Source organism: Protobothrops mucrosquamatus, unplaced genomic scaffold (assembly GCF_001527695.2).
Source record: "Protobothrops mucrosquamatus isolate PMUCROS unplaced genomic scaffold, P.Mucros_1.0 scaffold2350, whole genome shotgun sequence".
Lineage (NCBI taxonomy): Eukaryota > Metazoa > Chordata > Lepidosauria > Squamata > Viperidae > Protobothrops > Protobothrops mucrosquamatus.
In genome coordinates, this window is record NW_015388430.1 from 86,424 (window position 1) to 109,496 (window position 23,073).

The following is a 23,073-nucleotide window of genomic DNA, read 5'->3' on the forward strand; positions in this document are numbered from 1 at the left end:
GCCGCAAAGCGAAGGTTGGAGACTGGACGATAATTGGCCAGCTCATCTGGGTCCAGGGAAGGCTTCTTGAGGAGGGGCCTCACGACGGCCTCCTTAAGGGCCGCAGGAAAGGCACCCTCCTGCAAGGAAGCGTTAACAATCCCCTGGAGCCAGGCTCGTGTACCCTCCCGGGCTGCCAGTACCAGCCAGGAGGGGCACATCCCTAAGAAGACCTTTAGGGGCACTCTGGCATTAAGAGTTTGGCCTACAACTGCAGTCAATGAAATATATCCTCCAGAAGTGGCTTGGTATATCTGCCATTGAGTTCATGCAAATGACTTCTAAGGAGCATATATCATCTATATTGCTAAATCCAAGCATTGACAGTCTCCTACTTCCTTCAGCTTCAGAGAAACTTCAAGAAGAGGGACATCTGGAAGCAGAAAGTAGTCTAGTAACCTCCCTGAATAATTACATTGTTTAGTTTGTTAATGAGTTCCCAGAAACCATCTAAACCACAATTTATTAAATAAATCATAAATGACTGGATAATACTTGTACAACACACTAAGCTATAAACTGGGTTTCACCAACCAAAGTTGCTGAATTTACATAATACACTCAGCCAAAATCAAACAAATCAGATTATGGCCAAAATGTTGAACGAACCAGGCTTATGTACGCATGTATTTAGACAGAATTGGATATTCCATAATGAAGGCAGTTCTCGAAAAGAGCAGTTTTGATGCTATTCCAGGACAGCCTTGTTCAACTTGGTTTCCTTCTATTGCATCTGTCCAAGCTGAGTCTCAAATGCCTAGTCTGCAGAGGGAATTCTGAGGTTGTTAGTTCCAATACATCAGAAAGGTACAAATTAAGCAACACAGTCTTAGATCAGATTGCCTACTAGTGTCCTTCCCCAATTAAAATAATACAGGAAACAGAGAACTTCTAGATGACCTCGGTTTTGAATAGTGTTAAAGTACCTTGGAATAAGTGCCTTGTTCTACCTGTCAAAGCCAGTGGCAGTGTCTTCTGTCCCTTGCAATTTACCTAGACTCTATTTCAGGTAACTGAATATGTTTCAGTTACCTGAAATAGAGTCTAGGTAAATTGCAAGGGACAGAAGACACTGCCACTGGCTTTGACAGGTAGAATAAGGCAGTTATTCCAAGGTAACTGAAACAGGTAAAAGAAGTCACCTGTCCTCTTTTTCTTTTAAAATTATAATCTGATAAAAATGGTTTAAAGACAGATGTTCTTATTATGGCAGAAACAATTACACCTTTAAAAACTGACAGCTGCTATAATACAATTTTTTCTTGAACTGCCGTTCACTTCACCCAATGCACAAAAATGTTGGCCTGACAGAGTAGTATATTCATGTGATTATGTAATTATTAGGTGAGAGGGAGATATAGACAAATTATCCAGATCGTCAGTTGATCAGAAGCACTTTATCCAACGGAAATATAGAAGTACGTATACATGTAACCATTGAAGTGCACATGCAGAGTCTGTTTTTTGAGGTCAGAGCAAATTACTCATGTAAAACACTGCATTCCTCCAAATGAGACGTCTTATCAAGTTACAGATAAGTAGATATCTCTGCTGCAAACTGATGCAATCGGTAAGGTTTCAGTTAGCACAATCATCTTTTTCCCAAGGCTGAGTCAGTTTCACCATGAATTTTCAGAGGTTATTAATGCATAATATAATCTTGCTAGCCAGGGAGAGACAAGCTTGCCATATACAAAAGAACCAATACTATTAAGATCAGCTGTTGGCATATTTGAAGGGCTACAAGTTTTAAGCTACAAAAACCCAGAAAGTACTAAACAATAGCAGAGAGGTACAAAAAAAGGTCTTCTTCTGTGCTCCCATCTAATGACCATCCTGAAATTGACATCCCACACGAGAGAGATTTCCTCCTTCCGAATCACCAGATCTCAAGGTCCTCACCAGATATGCCTGGTATAACTATTTAGACTTATATTGTCTTCCTGTAGGAATCTTAGGTGCCCTTTCCATCATGTAACACATTTTTGAAAAGCTTAAGCCTAGATCTCTGTGGTTCCCCTTGTCTTCCTTGCCTTGTACCCAGATTCATATCAGACACTGTTCCACATTTTTAAAAATATAAAAGTAGGGACCCCTTCATTCTCATTAGAAGTGGGAGAAAAATGGTATGAACACTGAGTATTTGGTGATGGATTCTTATGTTGCAAAGTAGATGAGTGAAGTAATCAATGAATGTCCATTGTACATACAGTAGGTGATATACCCCCGTATGACATTGGATGGCGTGATGGAAAACAAATGAATGAAATATTTTCATTCATGGCTTCATGTATAAATGCATGCATATGCATTTAAAACATTCCTAATTGATTGTAGCTCCAGATTACTAGAACTTCATGTAAATATTTCTATTCATGCCTGATCAGAAAAGCTGACTCAGGATATCATACATGAGAACTTTAAGTTCATTTTTAAAAAGAATGTTTGGAACATAAAATAAAACCAGAATGATTTTATATATATTACTGTTTCAATTAATATCTTCCCTTTCTACCTACATTCAATTTCTAACCCTAAGTAATTGTAGAACAATTTCAGTTTTGAAATATAACATTTAAATACTTGAGCCTGAATGGGTAAATTCAAATAATATGAAGTCAGGCTTTGCTCTATCTGGGAAGAAAGAGAATAATAAGAATTCAGAAATGGGACATAGGAAAAAAACCTCTAGTATCTAATGTCTTGTTTTAAGTACTTCCGATTAACCAGGGGGCATATTAAAATAATACCAGCCTGATTTTCAAGTGTGAAGCGGTTAAATTTTGTCACCACAGTTTAACCATAACCCACCCCATGGCAAGGTAAAGTTCAACAAAACTTCCATCTAGAAGGGAAGCTCTGGCACATATTTTAGGTTCAAGAGAAAAACAACACTAAAGGATTTATTTTCTGGCAGGTTAGGTAAACATATGCCATGAGTTTAATTTTCCTCTAGTATAAATTAGAAAGCTGAAGTTAATTAGTGTTGTTCTACCACTGACAATTAAGGGATATGACTAAAAAACATAGCTGTAGAGTTGGCACAGTCATGAGTTTTCTATCCCAAATCCCATTCCTGGCATTTCTTGTAATTTTCATAGAGAAATCTTGAACCTGACAGTTTGACATAAGAGATGGTCCAGTAAAGTTGTGCTATCCAGATCAAAGCTACATACCGATTGCTGGGAACCATACTGAATTTTTTTCAAGAAGTGGTAAACATGCTGACTTGAGTTTACTATTGAAGAAAATGAAGCTGATTTCTATCAGTATTATATTTTGTGTTTGTGGTGGCTCTGGTGGACCTTAAAAGACATGTGATCAAGTTCTCACAATTCATATAATACTTTTTGAATATATTTGAAATTAGTCTTGATGCATTAACCTAATACAATCACAAGGTTGTTACAAAAATAATAATGGGTGAGAAGGCTGAAATAAGATATATCTTGCCTCAGTATCTTTAATACTGAGTAGCTATGTAAAATAAATTTGATAAAGTGACTAAATTAGCGTGGGGGCAGTTCTCTCTCTCATAAATGGGATAAAATGCAATAAATAGTCCAAAAAATAAACTTCACCCCTATTCTTCCAGTCGCAAGCAAGATGGGGATAAATCATGCTTGCCAACTTTTAGGAAGAAATACTGAACAGGTTAGGTGACACCTACAGTGACAGAAGTGCAGAGTGGTCACCCCCAAAATTGCAAGGTTTTTGGATGGTTTATATTCTCAAAAATTACAGCTATTGAGACATAACCTTGTGTTCTTCCAGAATCTATGGGTTAAGGCTTTTGCATTCCCTGATGCGAGATAATGAACACAGGTAACATTTTAAAAAAAATAATCCCCAAATACAAAGAAAAACATGAGGACAAGTAGTGCTTCAATTGCTTGGCTTAATAATGTAGATTGCTCTTGTTTAATAATGGTTGCATTTACATAAGCCCCATTGAGGCTTTGAAGTGAGTGAAGGGGAGGGGATGAGCTGACACTTTTGCTGAAATCACTTTTGTTCGACTGGAGACAGTTTTCTGCTGGACTGGTTTAACAAGGTAACAGTCCATTGGCTCCCAAAGATGCCAGCCGCTGAACAAAGGAGTCAAAAATCTACACACACTCCCATCCCAAATCCTTCTGTCTTGCCTATGCACTTCTAGACCAACATCTGCATTCATGGTAAATGCAAGGAAAAGTACTTCAAAAAAGCTCCTTCTCATTACATGATTTGCAACACCAGCAAAGAATTTTACAGCATTTATTTCTAACAAAATGTCTCTGAATTACAAAGCAGTCTTTCACCTGGCCAAGCCAAACCATGAACAACCTTTTGAAGTCCTTATTAAGGGTTTCTTTTAATAATATTCAGTAGATTAGATGAGAAATTGAGAGACTCCGTTCCATTTGGGTTAATTCCAACTTTTTAGACAAGTTTATTTGTATAATTTGCAAAAGCTGATTGGCAAAGAGCAGAAGTAGTATTGTGGCTCCTTTGCTGAAGTTTGTTTTCCAAATCTTCCCCGTTTCAATGCTTTTATTTGCATTTTGCATAAATCCTATGATCTGAGCCGCTTTGGAACTTGGGAGATTTCTTCTCTGTTTACGGCTCAGTTCATTATGTTGCAATTTTCCCAGTTCCTTGTCACTTGTGTTGAAAAACACCAATATTGCAGGCGTGTGTATAAAACAAAGGTATAAAAATGTAATTGAATTATTTGGGTGAAAAGATTTTCTTGTCCATAGAAAAGAGGGATAAAAATAAAACATCTTAAAAATAAAATTAATCTTGGCTGCAATCTTTTGTATGATGTGCTAGAACAGGGGTGTCAAACTGCCGGCCCGCAGACCAGTTGCATCATACAAAGGCCGCATCCACCCCAGCTCTGGCAATACAAAAAAAGCCGCGATATGTCACGACGTGTCATGTGACGCATCGAGTTTGACACCCGTGTGCTAGAATATTAAATGCTGATGAGGGTGTTTTCTGTTTTGGAGCAGAGATGAATAGGGCTCAAATGTTTCATTGTAGTTCCATTATGAATTATCAGGGATTAATTTAAGATAATGCAAGTAAAATAAGATTGTAAATTTCCTTAGGGCTGGGACTTGTTCCAGTATCTGTAAAACAGCCTGATGAACTAAGTCCAACTTTTTCCTATGCTGGTAGTCAAGTGGGATGGAAATTCCTCTAGACCAGCAGAGCTGTTTGTAGTTAAGCCACTGGACTCAGCTTGAACAGGTTCAAATTCTCTTGGATTTCAGCAGTCAGTCCTGAGTCAGTTATATTCCTGAATTCTTCTTGTGTATGCAGGTTGAATTCTGAGAGATCAAGTGGCATACAAATGCAAAATAAATAAATAAAAACAAATTGACGGTGGAAAAAAATGGTCAGCTTTACAAAGACCTGCGGAATGCTTTTCTTTTAAAATCATCAAATAACTTCATCATAAGGCAAATCAATAAATTGTGATTTAACAAGGTAAATGGTTTGAATCTCCTGCCTGGCTGTGGCACCACTTTAAATCAAGAGTGGGAAACAGTCTCTCCCCAACCCCCCCCCCACCCCGAACCCCTGCACTCTTAAAAAATCACCATTGCTTATTTACTTAATCTCTTCTTTAGCCATCTCAGTCACCGAAACAATGCTGATAACATGGAGCTATTCTATTTTTAAAAACAATAATAACAGCCCTAAGGACAACATTGGGGACAAATGTGGGCATTAAATTTCAGCAAGATTATGGTTGTACATCTTGTCCTTGAACCCCCTCATGGCCTGAGACCTGACCATCTTGGTGAGGTGGTTGTATCACCAACAATGGACCTTCAGACTTTAGAATATAAATCTTTGGGGTTCTTGGTGCTTTCTAAGCTTGGTTGTTTTCCTGAAGACATTTCATCACCCAACTAGGTAACATCATTAGTGCTCTTTTCTAGCCTTGGGAATGTTACCTAGTTGGGATAATGAAATGACTTCAAGAAAGCAACTAAGCTCAGAGAGCACCAATGATCCCACAATGCAACCCTGAGCTAGAAATATTCTCTTCTATTAGTATAAATCTTTACTTTTAAAAAGGAGGAAGTGTAGTGCTCAGTCCTAAAAAAACCTTCTGATGTCCATGGAGATTGAGGTTGTTAGATAAATTAGTAGTAAGTAAGTAAGTAAGTAAATAAGTTGCCTTCCTTTTCCTTCCCTCTTTGATTTTGTGGGGGTTTTCTAAAAGGCTGAAGTGCAATGATAAAATGCCTTGATTTCTGGGGGGGGGGGGGAAACAAGGCTTTAAAAGGCAGGGTGCCACAAGGAAGTTGAGCTAGAAAACATGGCTATATAGCAACTGGCTTAGGCAGTTTTTGCCTTCTGCTGTGGTCAAACATGTTAAAAACTAGTAGGACATTTCAGAACTGTGTAGGTTAGACTGGAAAATTAAGCAAGAATGATTATCCATTGTAGTTGTGTTTCTATGATTTCTAGACATCGCAGCAAGCTTTCAAAGCAAAAGCAAAAACAAAAACAGGAGGCTAGAAAGCAATGTTTATCAAAGAGCAAGGGTTTTCAAACTTGGCAACTTTAAGACTTGAGGACTTCAACTGGCTGGCTGAAGAATTCTGGGAGTTGAAGTCCACCAGTCTTAAAGTTGCCAAGTTTGAAGACCCCTGTCGAAGCGCATAATCCCTGACTTCTTCAAAATTATTCTTAGTAGGCTAAATAATTTCTCTTATGTAATTAATTTCCATAGACTTGCAGGCTTAGCTTATTGGATTCATGCATGAAAAACCATGGTGTGTTTAATCATAGTTTATTAAATAGACCACAGTTTATGGGCTAAGGGCCACAATCACCTAAAACCAAATCAAATAATATTGTGACTTAGTTGTGATGTACAGCCCCAGCCTATGTCTTCACAAAATTGCTCTTCCTTTTGAACACCATACATTAGGCCAGAAGTCCCCAACCTTAGCAACTTTAAGACTTTAAGGCAAGCTGGCTGAGGAATTCTGGGAGTTGAAGTCCACAAGTCTTAAAGTTGTCAAGGTTGGAGACCCCTGGATTAGACAACATCTGCTCAGCCTTGCACCTGTGACCACTTTTTCTTCCCAGCTGGCCAGACTTTTCTGCCTTTAATAGCAGTGTGAGACTGAAAATTAATTAGGAAAAGCTTCGTTACATACTAGGAAAGTCTTCAACTGCTAAATATCCATGTGTGAAGAGGTCATTAAGGAAAAGATGCCAAACCCGATTCCAGTCAGCAGTAAGGTGTGCTTTTGAACAATCTTTATCTGTCTTTCAGATCTTGAAAGGAAAATAATTTTCAGGTCCATAATTAAAACTAGCAGATCCCAAGGATGGGAGTCTAGTCATCCATACAGCAGTTTCTTGGTTTCCAGGCCCGAGAGAAATAATATTTGTTATGGTGGATCATCAGTGCAGTACATGTAATTTCCCTTAACCTTGGTGATTTATCTTCTCCTAGGTGTATCACGTGTCAAACCACATTTAAAATCATTAAAGGAATTATGAGAATCCAACTTTCTACCACTTCTCCACATCCTATTTAAAGAATGCATTTTTTTAAAAAAAAATTACTTTCTGCGTAGGTAGAACTTTTTAAAAGATGTCTTAAAGAATACTGTATAAAAACATTCAGTCAACTTTTATTGCCCACATTTTGAAAAAACGTTTGGGCAACTGTCCATTTTAAGTGTTCTCAGCCATTCAAAAAAGAATCAACATTTTTAAAAATCCCAAGCAATTTGTATTTTTTAACATAAACCACCACAAGAAAAAAAAATCAGTTGGCTATAGAACTGATAAACCTATCTGATAAACTTCTTAGGTTTTTCAAATATCAGTTTTATTTGGATTTTGCTATTTGGTCTTCTATATATAATTTTTAAGCCTTCTTCCCTAAAGCAGAAAGTGGAGTTAAAATATTTTAAAATACAACAATATAAAGTACAAATTCCCTCAGAGTATTAGTTAATAATAATAATAATAATTATTATTATATAATTTATCTTGCTGTTATTTGGAAAAATGAAAAAATGGATGTACATAAAATGAATAGATAAAGGTTTGCCACTTCCATTTCTGCAGAAAGGGTGGAATATAAATCTAATAAATAAATAAAACTGAGAACAAAGTCTGGAACACTTAAAAAACATCAATGACCTTGTTCTTTCTTTGTAAAAAAAACAGGGCAATTCTTATCTTTGAACCTTTCTCTTAAGCTTCTGATACCTTTACTAAACATCTATCTGCACACTGGGAAAATTTTCTTAACATTTTAAAAGGCTAAGCCTGTTAATTGATTTTATCCTCAAGATAACTCAAATATATTCAGGATATTCATCTGAATATCACAGCAGATTAAATTCCTCACCAATGCTCCTGGGTGTGGTAACCTGAGATAACATTCCAGTCTATTGAGATGGATGAAGACTGAAACTCACTCTAATAGAATTTGAAAGTGCAGTAAAGGGAAACAATTCAGAATTTTTTCCACCTTAGTTTTGATTTCCCTGGGAATTCTCTAAGTATATTTTTTGGGAGTTACTCTGATATTACATTAGATCTAATCAGAAATGGTCATCTTTCCCCAAACTGGTATCTCTGTCTTTTTTCAACATTCCTTTGCCATCCTAACCTAATACTGCACATCAAACAGTTGAAGGATAAATAAACTTATAAAGTATGCAGAATCTTCCTAGAACTGTTAAGTTCCAACCACATAAGAACCTCTGTGTCCCCCCCCCCCCCATGAATACACTAGACTGGCCCAGAGACATTCAGACTTTTGTGGCTGGCAATTGAATAAATCTGATCTTAGTTTCAACATATTAACCATTACATCAATGTTATGCCATCATTGCCAACCCAAAATATTTTAAAGACTCATTAGGGATACAATGCCAACTAAATTTTCTTGGATTTTTTCTTCCTCTACAAGTTCTTATTTAATTGTATGAAATACAATTTGCTTTTGAAACACTATCCTGGAGGAAGGGAATTGTGCAGAAAGTATCACAGGTCAAGCATAGGATGGGAGTTGTGGTGAAGACATCAGGCCAAAAACTGGGAGATTGTGAGTTCTGGTCTTGCCTTAGGCACAAAGCCAACTGTGTGAGCTTGGATCAGGCATTTTTTCTCAGCCCTAGAAAGAAGCAGTGGCAAATCACTTCTGAAAAAAAAAAAAAACCTTTGCCAAGAAAATTGCAGGGACTACTCCACACAGTCTGCAAGAATTAGACCAGTGGTTCTCAACCTGTGGGTCAGGACCCCATTTGGGGTCAATCGACCATTTCACGGGTTCGCCAAGCAAGGCTGTCCACCATTTTTTTTGTCCGCCATTTTTTTCCCCTTTTCCGGCGGGTGCCTTACCTCCCTTGGGCTGGGCCAGCTGGTGGTCGGCCTGCTCCGTCTCTGCCGCTTGCCAGCTACGCCTCGGCCGGCACAGGGGGCGGAACCACGCATGCGCGGCGCTCCCGGGCAGGGAAATTCCTCGACTTACGACCGGTTGGGTAGTCCTCGACTTACAACCGGTTTAGTCCTCGACGTACGACCAGTTGGGGTCGCGGCATTAAAAAGGTTGAGAACCACTGAATTAGACTATTCTCCAAAGCACCTGAGGGGAGGACAAGAAGCAATGAATGGAAACTAATCAAGGAGAGAACCAACCTAGGACTAAGGAAGAATTTCCTGACAGTGAGAACAATTACTCAGGGGAACAACTTGCCTCCAGAAGTTGTGGATGCTCCAACATTGGAGGTTTTTAAGAAAAGATTGGACAACTCTTTGTCTGAAATGATATAGGATTTCCTGCCTGAACAGGGGGTTGGACTAGAAGACCTCCAAAGTCCCTTCCAACTCTGTTACTCTGTTTTGATTAAATGGAAGAGAGGGGAAAAAGTATAGGATGCTTCGATGAAGTTATGGGGTAGACAAAATATGTGTGTGACTGTGTGTGTATGTCCCCTCATCTTCCCCAATTTTCCATTTTCCACTAAATTCCAAGAGAAGACTTCAAGAAGGAACTTCTCCCATGGGTCTTTTCAATAGCACTGTTGGAGAGCTAATGATATCTGATTTTAATTGGTTTGGAAAAGGCAGAAGTCATTATTTTTCAATCATTCACTGATAAGTAGGTATGCAAATGCAAACTCAGTTGGATTTTAAGAATTCAAACCTTGATTGCTTCTAAAACAGACCTTAACTACAAGCACAAATTGTATTCATTGAGTGGGTTATCTTCAGGATATAGCAAGTGATTGTGCATCTATTCAAAGTATAATACATTTATTATTTGTGTAGAAGATAGAAATGAGGTGCCATAACCACTACACCAAATTGATAATTCAAAAAAATGCCAATCAATTCTTTTGTTCATGACAACTCGAGCATTTTGAAAGACATTCCTGCTTTCTTTCCACCTTGCCTTTAATTCTGCACTTGGAAATTAAATGAGGACTGATCCAAGTTGCCAAAGCGTGGATGGTTACTAGATAATAACCCTATTTGTACATACAATCAGGCCAACCTAGCCTAAGAGCTTACAGTTGTGCTTGGCTGGGGATTATGGGGGCTAAAGGCCAAGTAATTGAAGGATACCAAGGGGAGAAAAGGCTGTTCTAAATGCTCAGCCTCTTCCCAAAACATCAGTCTATGCCCATCTTCCTCAGGTACCACAAAACTGATTATGGTTCACAAAGAGGAACAGCTGGAGTCTACCTGACTGCCTACAGCCAGCAGCTATTTAAAAGCTGAGTGAGGTGCCAATGTAATAAACAAAATCCAAACAAATGATCCTGTGTGCAATCCACAGAGGTGTGAAATTGTGAGGGATGCGACAATTATCAGATCAGATTAAGCAGCTGCCTGTATTACTGAGTTGCAGTTCTATAGATAATGAATAGGACTTATTTCTAGGTAGAAAGATTTTGCTTTTATTTATTTAAATTTTCATTTGCAACAAAAGTGCGTATAGTCAAGGCCATGGTTTTTCCAGTTGCAATGTATGGTTGTGAAAGTTGGACCATAAGAAAGGCTGAGCGACAAAGAATTGAGGCCTTTGAAATATGGTGCTGGAGAAGACTCCTGCGAGTCCCTTGGACTGCAAGGAGTTCAAACCGGTCAGTCCTAGAAGAGATCAACCCCGACTGCTCTTTAGAAGGCCAGATCCTGAAGTTGAAACTCAAATACTTTGGCCACCTAATGAGAAGGAAGGACTCACTGGAGAAGGGCCTAATGCTGGGAAAGATTGAGGGCAATAGAAGAAGGGGACGACAGAGAATGAGGTGGCTGGATAAAGTCACTGAAGCAGTAGGCGTGAACTTAAATGGACTCCAGAAGATGGTAGAGGACAGGAAGCCTGGAGGAACGTTGTCCATGGGGTCACGATGGGTCGGACACAACTTCGCAATTAACAACACCTGTATCACCAATAATTTTCAAATGGAGCCATGAACAATAACATTTATTTATTTGTTGCTGGACAATAAATTTGCATAGCTCCGTCACGGACTCCTCAACTCATAGAAGAATCTTGAGTTGTTAAATGCAAGCTACATGCAATTGAAAGTATTTGGTGCTTAGTCACTTTGACTTTTTTTTCCCAAGTCCATCCAGTCAAAATTTTAAGTATGATCCTTTAAAGGGGAATCCATTGATTCCACAAACTGAAATTCATCAAGGGCAAAAGAATGATCAAAGGAATTAGAGAAGGGGGCATTTCTAGCTATGATACTTTGCTATGTACATGTTAAAACTGAAATCAGTTGAATGAAAGTGGTATAAATGTTTGTGGCTGTTCATCAAGCACAGGTGAATGTACATCTATTAACATGAAAGAATGGTTTCAGTAATTTCATATTTGTCTGATGTGCTACTTGCCCTTTTACTTTTTCAATCCGTCTTTTACTTGCCTTTTATTGGCATAGACTATTGTATATGGTTTTTATATTTTTAATTGTATACCACTCAGAGTACATCTGAGAGTAAGAGGGATAGCCTGTAAATTTGATAAATAAATTTTAGATAACTTTAAATTGCGTGGACTTCAACTCTCAGAATTCCCCAGCCAGTCAGTCCATGCAACTTGGCAAATTGCCAAGTTTAAAAAAAAAACACTGGTTAATTGAATTGCTATTATTCAATAAACCATTGTTAAATAAATCATGATTTTAAGGGATATATGAATTAAACCAATGTTGTTGTTAATTGCGAAGTCGTGTCTGACCCATCGCCAATAGTGCAAATCAAATTGATTTTGATTTAATGCAAATCAAATGACAGCACAAAAGGTAAAGCCAAACACTATGTATTCATTCACACAAACCCCATTCCCCATGAACAGCTATATTTTTTATCACGAGGATCAAAAATCTATATTTATCCCAGTCCTTAAAAGTGGAACTTAACAAGCCAACAGGAGTAAACACCAACAGAGATAATCTGTCAGATTGATTACATGAATTAGCTTCAGTGCCAATGCCCAAGAAGAAATGTGACTTTAATCTTATCTTTTGGTTTTAAATATATAAATCTATTAAATTTTCAGTTAGGTAAATATGCTACAGTTGAAGTGTTTAGTATTGTGGGAGGTTCTTATTATTTTTTTAAAAAATCTAATAAAGCCCAACAAGCACAGACAAAATTAAACTGGTGTAGTTTTGAAACGCCCAAACAAGAGAATTTAATTTTACTAATTTATGTATCTACTTCCCTTCTGACAGTGAGTCACAGCTTAAAACAACACCTTGCAAGTTCAAGAATGGATAAGGCAAGGATAGTCACTTTCACATCAGCCAAATGCAGTATGTATTTCCTGTGTTGAAAGAAAAGAATGAAAATGTCAATAAGGGACAGCTTTGTCTCACTCCTTTGCTGATCTGGAACCAGTCTGTTTCACAACATTCCATCTACATTGTGATTTCCAGTCTTGTGTACAAGAGGTTTTGGGATTCCCATTTTCCTAATGACGCTACTCAGCTTGGCATAGCTGACACAAACAAAGGCCTTTCTACAATCAATGGAACTCACGTTGACATATTTCTGGGGGTATTCTTTGGCTTTCTCCAACATGCATTATCAAAAATGTCTCTAAAGGATGTGCTGCATATATTTTATTTAAAAAGCCATTTAATCTGCTGCAAGATTAGGCAAGAAAAACGAAATGTACTTAGGCAAGAAAAACCAAATGTACAGGTATAGTATAGGGGGTATGTCTAGTTTAGCGAAGAGAAGGACGAGGGGGGACATGATAGCAGTGTTCCAATATCTCAGGGGCTGCCACAAAGAAGAGGGGGTCAAGCTATTCTCCAAAGCGCCTGAAGGCAGGACAAGAAGCAACGGGTGGAAACTAAGCAAGGAGAGAAGCAACCTAGAACTAAGGAGAAACTTCCTGACAGCTAGAACAATTAACCAGTGGAACAACCTGCCTCCAGAAGCGGTGAATGCTCCAACACTGGAAGTTTTTAAGAAGAAACTGGACAGCCATTTGTCCGAAATGGTATAGGGTTTCCTGCCTGAGCAGGGGATTGGACTTGATGACTTCCAAGGTCCCTTCCAACTTTATTATTATTATTATTATTATTATTATTATTATTATTATTATTATTATTATTATTATTATTATTATTATTATTATTATTATTATTATTATTATTATTATTATTATTATTATTATTACCACCTGATTTTAATGTGCTGAGAATTACTCACATATAAAGATCAATATGATAAAAATAGTTTCTTAAAATCATTTAGGAAAGCTTATGTCTTAATATAATAGTTAATATAATTCACTACATCAAATGATTTGAGTTTTGTTTAGCATGTATTTCAATTATAGCTATTTCTGAATTTATAGGCTTATGAGTTATGGCTTCCTGTAGGAACTAATTCAGTTTCTTCAGCAAACCACAGCTAAAATCTCCCAAGAGTTAAGACAATGCATGGTATCAAATTTTATGTTGCTTGTTAAGATTGCTCAAAGCTTCTTTATCTTGTTCTGGGAGAAGTTTCTATTCTAAGGGAATATAGGTGAGGTTTTTTCACAGGTGAAGTTAGTGGAGAAGCTGACATTTCCACTAAGCTGACATTAATAGTTCAGTTTTACCTTAGGCTGTGAACCCATTCAAGACCTTCTCACTGACCCATCAAAATTATTTAAACAAGGAATTTAATTTAAATAAATATGAGAATGCCAAGAGGTCATGTACTTCAGTCTTGTTCATAGAGTTAGTAACTTCTGTATTACAAACTCCTTGCTCAGGGAACATAAAAAAGGAAACATAAAAAAGTTTCCTCATTAGAATTAATATTACCCTCTACCACTTCATTTTTTCAAAAATGCATACCTTCACCTCCTATGTCAAATACATACAGCATCCCAGTATATTGGACTCTGTCACTATTCCTAAGAGCCCTGGAAATTTCCTTCTGAGGATAGAAGTGACCTGGTCACCAATTTTGGGAAGAGTCAGACAGGAGAGATAATTACACCACCAGTAGCAGTCAGGTGGACTCCTCCAGAGCTCCTGCTGAGCCTTTTAAATGTAAATGCAGCTGTTTCTTTGTAAAAACAACACAAAATACCCAACCAGTGTCATTGAAATTTATTGTGAAATATTTTATGTTGCTAATTAGGTAATAATGATGGATGGAGGGAACATTTCCTGATTATTAAGTCAAACCTTATGACCTTTGAGGTCAGTATCGGTTAGGAAGAAATTACTGCTTTTAAAAAGTGGTGGAATTTTTTTTTAAAAAAAAAACCAAAACAAAATGACATTACCTTTTAAGGTTTTTGAACCTTGACCATGCTAAATTGCAAAAGATGTTATTTTGCAAGATACCAATTATTGGCTTGTAGGTTTGTAATAGATTGGTGCTGTTTGGAAAAGCAAACTACATTGAATAATAATACTAATATTCTTCATCAACGATTTGGAAGAGGGGATAGATGGGGAACTCATCAAATTTGCAGACGACATCAAGCTGGCAGGAACAGCCAACACTCCAGAAGACAAGCTTAGAATACAGGAAAATCTGGACAGACTTGAACACTGGGCGCTATCTAACAAAATGAAATTCAATGGTGAAAAAAGTAAGGTTCTACATTTAGGCAAGAAAAACCAAACGTACAGGTATAGTATAGGGGGGTACCTTGCTCAATAGTAGTAACTGTGAGAGGGATCTCGGAGTCCTAGTGGACAATCATTTAAATATGAGCCAGCAGTGTGCTGCAGCTGCCAAAAAAGCCAACACAGTGCTAGGCTGCATTAACAGAGGGATAGAATCAAGATCTCGTGAAGTATTAATACCACTTTACAATGCCTTGGTAAGGCCACACTTGGAATACTGCATCCAGTTTTGGTCACCAGGATGTAAAAAAGATGTTGAGACTCTAGAAAGAGTACAGAGAAGAGCAACAAAGATGATTAGGGGACTGGATGCTAAAACATATAAGGAACGATTGCTAGAATTGGGTATGTCTAGTTTAATGAAGAGAAGGACGAGGGGGGACATGATAGCAGTGTTCCAATATCCTAGGGGCTCCAACAAAGAAGAGGGAGTCAAGCTATTCTCCAAAGCGCTTGAAGGCAAGAAAAGAAGCAATGGGTGGAAACTAACCAAAGAGAGAAGCAACCTAGAACTAAGGAGAAACTTCCTGACAGTTAGAACAATTAACCTGTGGAACAACCTGCCTCCAGAAGCGGTGAATGCTCCAACACTGGAAGTTTTTAAGAAGAAACTGGACAGCCATTTGTCCAAAATGGTATAGGGTTTCCTGCCTGAGCAGGGGGTTGGACTTGATGACCTCCAAGGTTCCTTCCAACTTTATTATTATTATTATTATTATTATTATTATTATTATTATTATTATTATTATTATTATTATTATTATTATTATTATTATTATTATTATTATTGATAATGGGCATTGGAAAAATATCTGAAGGACAGTGAAGAAGATACACTGAAGGAAGTACACCATGAAGGCTGGTGGAGTCTTGGATAAACTAAACTGACCTACAGGAAAGACCAAATTAAAAAATTAAAGACATGGCAAGGAAGAAGATATAGCAGGCAAAGTAATTAACAAGAAGACCTGGCAATGGCTATGAGCAGGAAAGATGAAGAAAGAGACAGGGGGACTTATTCTGGCTGCACAAGACCAAGCCTTAAGAACAAATGCATACAGTATAAAGCACGAAAGGGGAAGACAGCAACAGGCAGCAAATGCTGTCTCTGCAAAGAAACTAAAGAAAGTGGAACACCTAGTTATTTGCTGCAAGAAGACCACACAAACTGACTACAAACAATGGCACGAGAAAATAGCAACAATGGTGCATTGGAATATCTGCAAAGATACCATTTGCCTGCAAGTCAGAAGTGGCAGAACCACAAAATAGACAAAATAATAGAAAATGCAAGAAGCAAAATTGCTCTGAGACTTTAGAATTCAAACAGGCACCTGCCACATAACTCCTCAGACCTAAAAATAGTTGACAAGAAAGACAAAAAATGTCTGGAGAGTGAACATTACAACACTTGAGACAACAGAATAGCAGAGGAAGAACTGGAGAAAATTACAAAATACAGAAAAACAGAATAACAGGTGGAAGGGAACTTTGAGGTCTTCTAATCTAACCCCCTTCTCAGGCAGGAAACCCTAAGCCATTTCAGACAAATGGTTGTCCAATTTCTTCTTAAAACCCTCCAATGCTGGAGCACCCACAACTTCTGAAGGCAAGCCGTTCCACTGGTTAATTGCTCTCACTATTAAGACATTTCTCCTTAGTTCTAGGTTGCTTCTCTCCTTGATTAGTTTCCATCCACTGCTTCTTATCTTGCTTCCTGATGCTTGGAGAATAAGTTGACCCCCTCTTCTTTGTGGCAGCCCTTTAGATATTGGAACACTGTTATCATGTCACCCCTCTCCACAGTCCTTCTTTTCATTAAACTAGACATATCAAACTCCTACAACATTTTTTTTCTTATGTTTTAGCCTCCAGTCCTCCAAACATCTTTGTTGCTCTGCAAATTGAAATAGACTGGGGCAAAAGAAAGCAAGGATAGTACCAGTAGTAATAAGTATCTTGGATGCAATTCCAAAATAATTGGAGCAGTACTTGAATACCATTGGCATTGAGAAAATCCCCATCAGTCAAGTGCAAGAGGCAGCTTTACTTGGAACAGCTTACATCTTAGAAGGATATCTTTAATACATCAAACAACATCTGCCTATCCCATGTCCTTGGGAAGGATTAAATAGGTTGATAAAAATGCCAAGTCTAAACATCTGGTTGACTGTGCAATGAACCAGTAATATCTTTTCTTCTCAGATGTTTATGGAATCATTCATACCCAAGTAGATCATGTTTGCTTATTATGTGCAAGCCACACGGGTATACTAAGGGTGATCTTCCCCTAAGATGTTGAAGAAAGAAACCCTCTTTGTTGTTTTCCCCTTGTTTGGAATAGATTTTCCCACCATATTAAGATGATTCCTTCCCTGTTGTCTTTCTGGGAAGTCACAACTGCCTTTGGAGCAGGAAGTGAATAATCAGAGGTAGTCATGGGAAGATAGATTGGTAGTTTGAAACCAGATAATTTTGGGTGAATGAATGAATGAACAAATACTGTATATCCCAGCTTTTATTCAGGAGCTGAAAGAAGCATATGTAGAACTTTCTTTTCTTGATTTTTCTCCACAACTTTGTGCGGTGAGGTTGGGCTGAAATAGAGACAGACTGGCTGATGAACAATCCATGGCTTTTTGTGGCTGAGGCAACCAGCAACATGGGTCTCCTTGCTCATAGTCTAATACCTTAAACATGATTGCAGCTCACTGTGTTTGGGGTAAATAGTGCCTGACACTCAAAAGAGATTCTTGCTCCAATCAAAATGTTTATCTACCTATCCCACTTTTGTTTACTGGGATTAGACTATATTACAATTCCATGTTGGGGTGCTGTTCCCGTGGCTTTCTGCTACACTTTATTTGAAATGAAATGCCAGAATGTGGAAGCATGAAGTCTTTATTTCTAGGCTCTTTACTTTCTTTTTCTTCTGGCCACCCTCCATTTTAAGGACTGGCCTTCATGAAGCCTATGTTACAAATATGGTCTAGATGAAACTGATGTTTCCAGATGTTTTGCATTTTAATTCAATTGTTGTGATGTAACAATGGGAATTGTGATATAATGTGGAAGGGAAGTTTCAGGTTACATCTAGAACTCTGACTTGTTCTTGATAGGGTCTTAGACAATGAAAACTTTCTCCTGTTATGCATGAATAAGAGCCATGGTGGTACAGTGGTTAGAATGCAGTATTGCAGGCTAACTCTGCCCACTGCCAGGAGTTCAATCTTGACGGGGCTCAAGGTTGACTCAGGCTTTCCATCCTTCTGAGGTTGGTAAAATGAGGAGCCAGATTGTTGGGGGCAGTGCTTTTTTTCTATATATAAAAAAAGGTGCCGGAACTCACCTATGTCATACAACCCGCCTTGCCTACCCTACAAGGTTCCATCCAAAAAAGGTGCCGGAACTCCGTTCTGGGCGTTCTTTGAGAAAAAAAGCCCTGGTTGGGGGCAATATGCTGACTCTGTAGAACACTTAAAGAGGGCTGTAAAGCACTATGGAGCTGTACATAAGTCTAAGTACCAGTGCTATTGCTATGTGGAATATGACTAGCACCTGCATTTTCAGAACAGGCCTCTTTCATGAAATTAAGCTAGGAAGCTGCAGGAAGCCCACCCCTTTCCTACACCAAATTTCTCTCATCTCTCTGACCATGCTGCCTGGAGAAGTAAGGAAGCTGAAGTTTAACATTTCTAAAGATCTTCAAATTAAAAATAAAATGCATAATGTTCTGTTGCATCTCAAAGTCAGGTTGCCAGTCATTTTTAATAAAAGTTTGCATAGGAATCACAGAAATCTACACATCACCAGACAGACAGGTCTTTGGCTATTTTCCAAGAAATTTTCTGCATAGGTTGTAGGTAAGACATAAGAAGAAAAAGTAAACCTGGAATGTCCTTCAGTGGCATGTCAGAAAAACAATCTTGCTGACTCTGAGGAGTTTTAAAGGTTGTTTTAAACATTTTAGAAAACAATGAAAACAGATGCTTGAGGGAACCACATGTTTTATTTTTTTATATCTGGGGAAGGGCGCAAAAATAGATCAAGTTGCTTTGCATTATGAGATTATTAGTCTATTTAACTCAGGGATAACCTGCAGCTCACTAAATATTCAACAACAACGTCCAGCATCCTTCACCACTGACCATGCTGACTGGTAACTCAATATTTAGCCTCTTGAGGAGACTCACAAAATGCCTAACTCTGGATTAAACTGTCAAGAAGTGACAACACCCAAATGCACACACACCCCAGACTTGGAACAGAATTATTGCCTTATCCCACACAGACCTGCCATCAATCAAACTTGAAATCTTCTGCACATGAGGCAGGTGTTCTGCTAAATTAATCATGTTGGTTGACTACCATCAATATATAGTATCTCCTGATTCAATTTCTCATTAAGCTATGTGTCAGTCCTTAGGCATGTTGCTGTTCACTTCTCCTCAGTTTCCTTGGCCCTCAGGCTTAAGTTGGTATAACGACCTTTGGCAAACATTTGTTCCTCACCTTCAGTTTCTGCTGGCTTCACTTGAAACATGAGAGTAATAATTGGGGTCAACACCTCTCACATCTTTAAACCTATTAATGCTTGGAGTGCACCTTATCTGGGCTTGAGAGTAAATTTGGACCTGGTCTGTTCTTGGATGAGAGACTGGAAAACAATTCCAAGGCTGTAGGCCTGTGGTGGCGAACCTATGGCACGAGTGCCACAGGTGGCACGCAGAGCCCTCTCTGTGGGCACGCGCGCCATCACCCCAGTCCTAGGCTTCAGCTGGGTTTTATAAAACATTTTCACTTTAGGCCTCCGCCACCGTGTGCAAAAAAAAAGGTTTAATAAATCAATTTCAACTTCTCGTGGGGAAAAAAAAGATCTCGCAAAGTTGGAATTGATTGATTGAACTTTTTAGTCCCACCCAGTCTGCCGTTACCACCTCAGTCACGCCCATCCAGTGGGCCACGCCCAGCCGGCACCTGACAATAGATAAATGGGTTTTGGGTTGCAGTTTGGGCACTCGGTCTCTAAAAGGTTCGCCATCACTGCTGTAGGCTAAAGTACTGTAGGATGTAAAAAAATACTAGAAGAAAACTTTGGCAAGCCACTTCTGTATTTATAATATAAAATACAAAAAATACCCAAAAATTACAAAAGAAATAGTGAGAAAGTCAGAGAAGGGGAAAGGAAAAATGTAGGGCAAAGGGAAAAAAGAAAGAAAAGACATTGATTTCCAACTCCCTTTGGTGCAGTAGAATAAGATAATAGCATCAAACCTTACTTTTACATAGTAATATAAACTGGCCCTTGCTATAACAATAAACATATCTAATCAGTAAACCCAAAATCAAAGTTTCATTTTTTTCCACCTCAAGCACAAAGTCCAGAGTAGAAACAAAAGTAACTGTATTTTTTTCTTTAATCAAAGCAGTCAATTGAGCCATCTCTGCTAACTCTGTCAACGTTTGCAACCATTCATCCATTGTGGGAATCAAAGTGTCCTTCCATGTTTATGCATAATCTTGCTGTCATCAACATATATAACATCAAAATTGCAATTTCTCTCCCCCCCCATGTTTATCCATTAAACCTCAAAGAAAAAAAAATCTGGTTTTATCTTTATATTCACTTTGACAATCTTCTGTATTAAGATGTGAATCTTACTTCAATATTTCTTTGCTATAAGCCACTTCTGTATTGTGCTAAAGAAAATTCATAGTTATATCTACAAAATGACTTGGAGCTGAACTCAACTCCAAGAAAATATTATCTTTCTTTTAATGGAAGATGAACCAAAGGGAACTACTTCCTACCTTGTATGTGCTTTGCTTCTCTTTGTATTTTATGGTGAAGGAGAGTGGATGGACAATAACTCTGGGAAGCAGATACTGCTTCCTTTATCTCCTGAGGTTTTCATCTGATATCCAGTAGCCATGTTATAGTGGTCAAATTTACAGCATTTATTATTAGGATTATTGAGATTGTATCTGCAAGGAATCTTGTGTGATGAAATGTATGCTATAAATGCCAACGATCTGAGGTTGTAACACTGTAGGGAGAATGAAAACCAAAGTGAGACCTTTCCCCTCCTATTTTACCCCCACAATGTTCAGCAGAAACTCATGGAAACTTCATGAAACAGCTTGTGAAGGCATAAAACTGTCCTGTTTGTGAGTTGAGGGAAGGTTCACGTTGATACTCAGATAAACACAAACACAAGTACATCTGAGACTAACATAGGCATACAGAATAGAAAAAAAAAGGCAGAAAACAAATACTTTTGTTATGACACTTCCTATGGCAAACAACTTTCAATGTGTGATACAATCATTTTCAAGCAGCCCACCTCAATGGAGGACAATATAACAACAAATTATCTATCTTTATTTATCCAATTTTGTTGAGCATCATGGTGGCCTAGAGGTGAAGACACTCTCTTCCCCCTCTGAAGGTTGAGAGTTCAATCCTAGGCAAAGACAGATGTTTCTCTATCAGAGCACAAAGAAAAATATCTGCTGCAAACTCTGCATAGACATCAGGAAGGGCATCCGGCCAGTAAACATTCAGCTCCATTATACATATTATTTTGATATCTAATTTTAGCTCACCAGAAATTACCTCACACCTTTAAAAGACATCTCTTTCATTTCCTTCTCTGTTTTCCAGAATAACTGCACACCATGAAACCAGAGAGACTGACAGAGGAGAGCTAAATTTGCAAGATGGCAAATTCCACATACAAAGGGGATGACAGAGCTTTGATTGTAACATTATTTGCTATTTTGAACATTCCCTCACAGCATCAGGGGTGATGTGTCAAAATTTGCAAAATGGCAGATGTGGTATTGCAACTAAACTCCCACCTCTTTTCTCTTAAATCCTTCCTCAAAGTTCATTTTTCCATCTAGAGCAGGGATGTCCAATTTTAGCAACTTTAAGGCTTGTGGACTTCAACTCCCATAATTCTGTGAGTTCACGCTATCTGGGGAATTCTGGGAGTTGTAGTCCACAGGTCTTAAAGTTCCAAGGTTAGATACCCCTGATCTAGAGTTTATTTTGTAAATTATTTGAAGCCAACATCTTTAAGGCAAACTTCTATCCTGCTTGTACATGGGGTACCTTAAAAAGAAATATATGTTTGCTGCTGCTGATGATGACAACCATTGTCTGATGTATTTCCTTCTGTTTCTCTAAAGTCTTTCCAGAAGAAGACAAAGATGGAACTCTCCTAGACTGTATTTGCTAATTAATTTTTTTGCCATCAATGTTATTTTTACTGCTTTGGCTGTTGCGGGATTGGTGGCTGATGTCTGGCCAATTGTTGTAACTGCCATATGTTTAGATTACATTATTTTAAGTTGATTTATTTACTGTGGATGTGTTAATTGTAATTATATAGTGAAGGTTTTAATTATCAGTTGTAAACCATGAGTCCATGGTGAATTTGGACCTGTAAAATAAACGCAATAAAGAAATACTGTATATATTACTTTATCATCTTTATTATTACTATTATCTTCCTTATTATTTTTGGTTATATTAATAATCATATTTAAAGTTTCTTGAAAGAACTCTGGAGTTCATACTTTTTTTTATCTTCACAATTTAAAGAAGCATTTTTATAAAGGATGCTAGGAAAGCCATTGACTAGGGCAGGGGTAGGCAACCTTGGCTCTTTTATGACTCGTGGACTTCAACTCCCAGAATTCCTGAGCCAGCCACGAGTCATAAAAGAGCCAAGGTTGCCTACCCTTGGACTAGGGCAAGTTCTGTTTTCTATAAAAAGCCAAGTAGCATGATAGAAGGATGCTCCTGTGTAAACAAGGCTATGAATTGACCTGGAGAATATAGCTCTATTAAAAAGGCAACTGCTTCTGCAAGTGGTGCCGTAGAAAA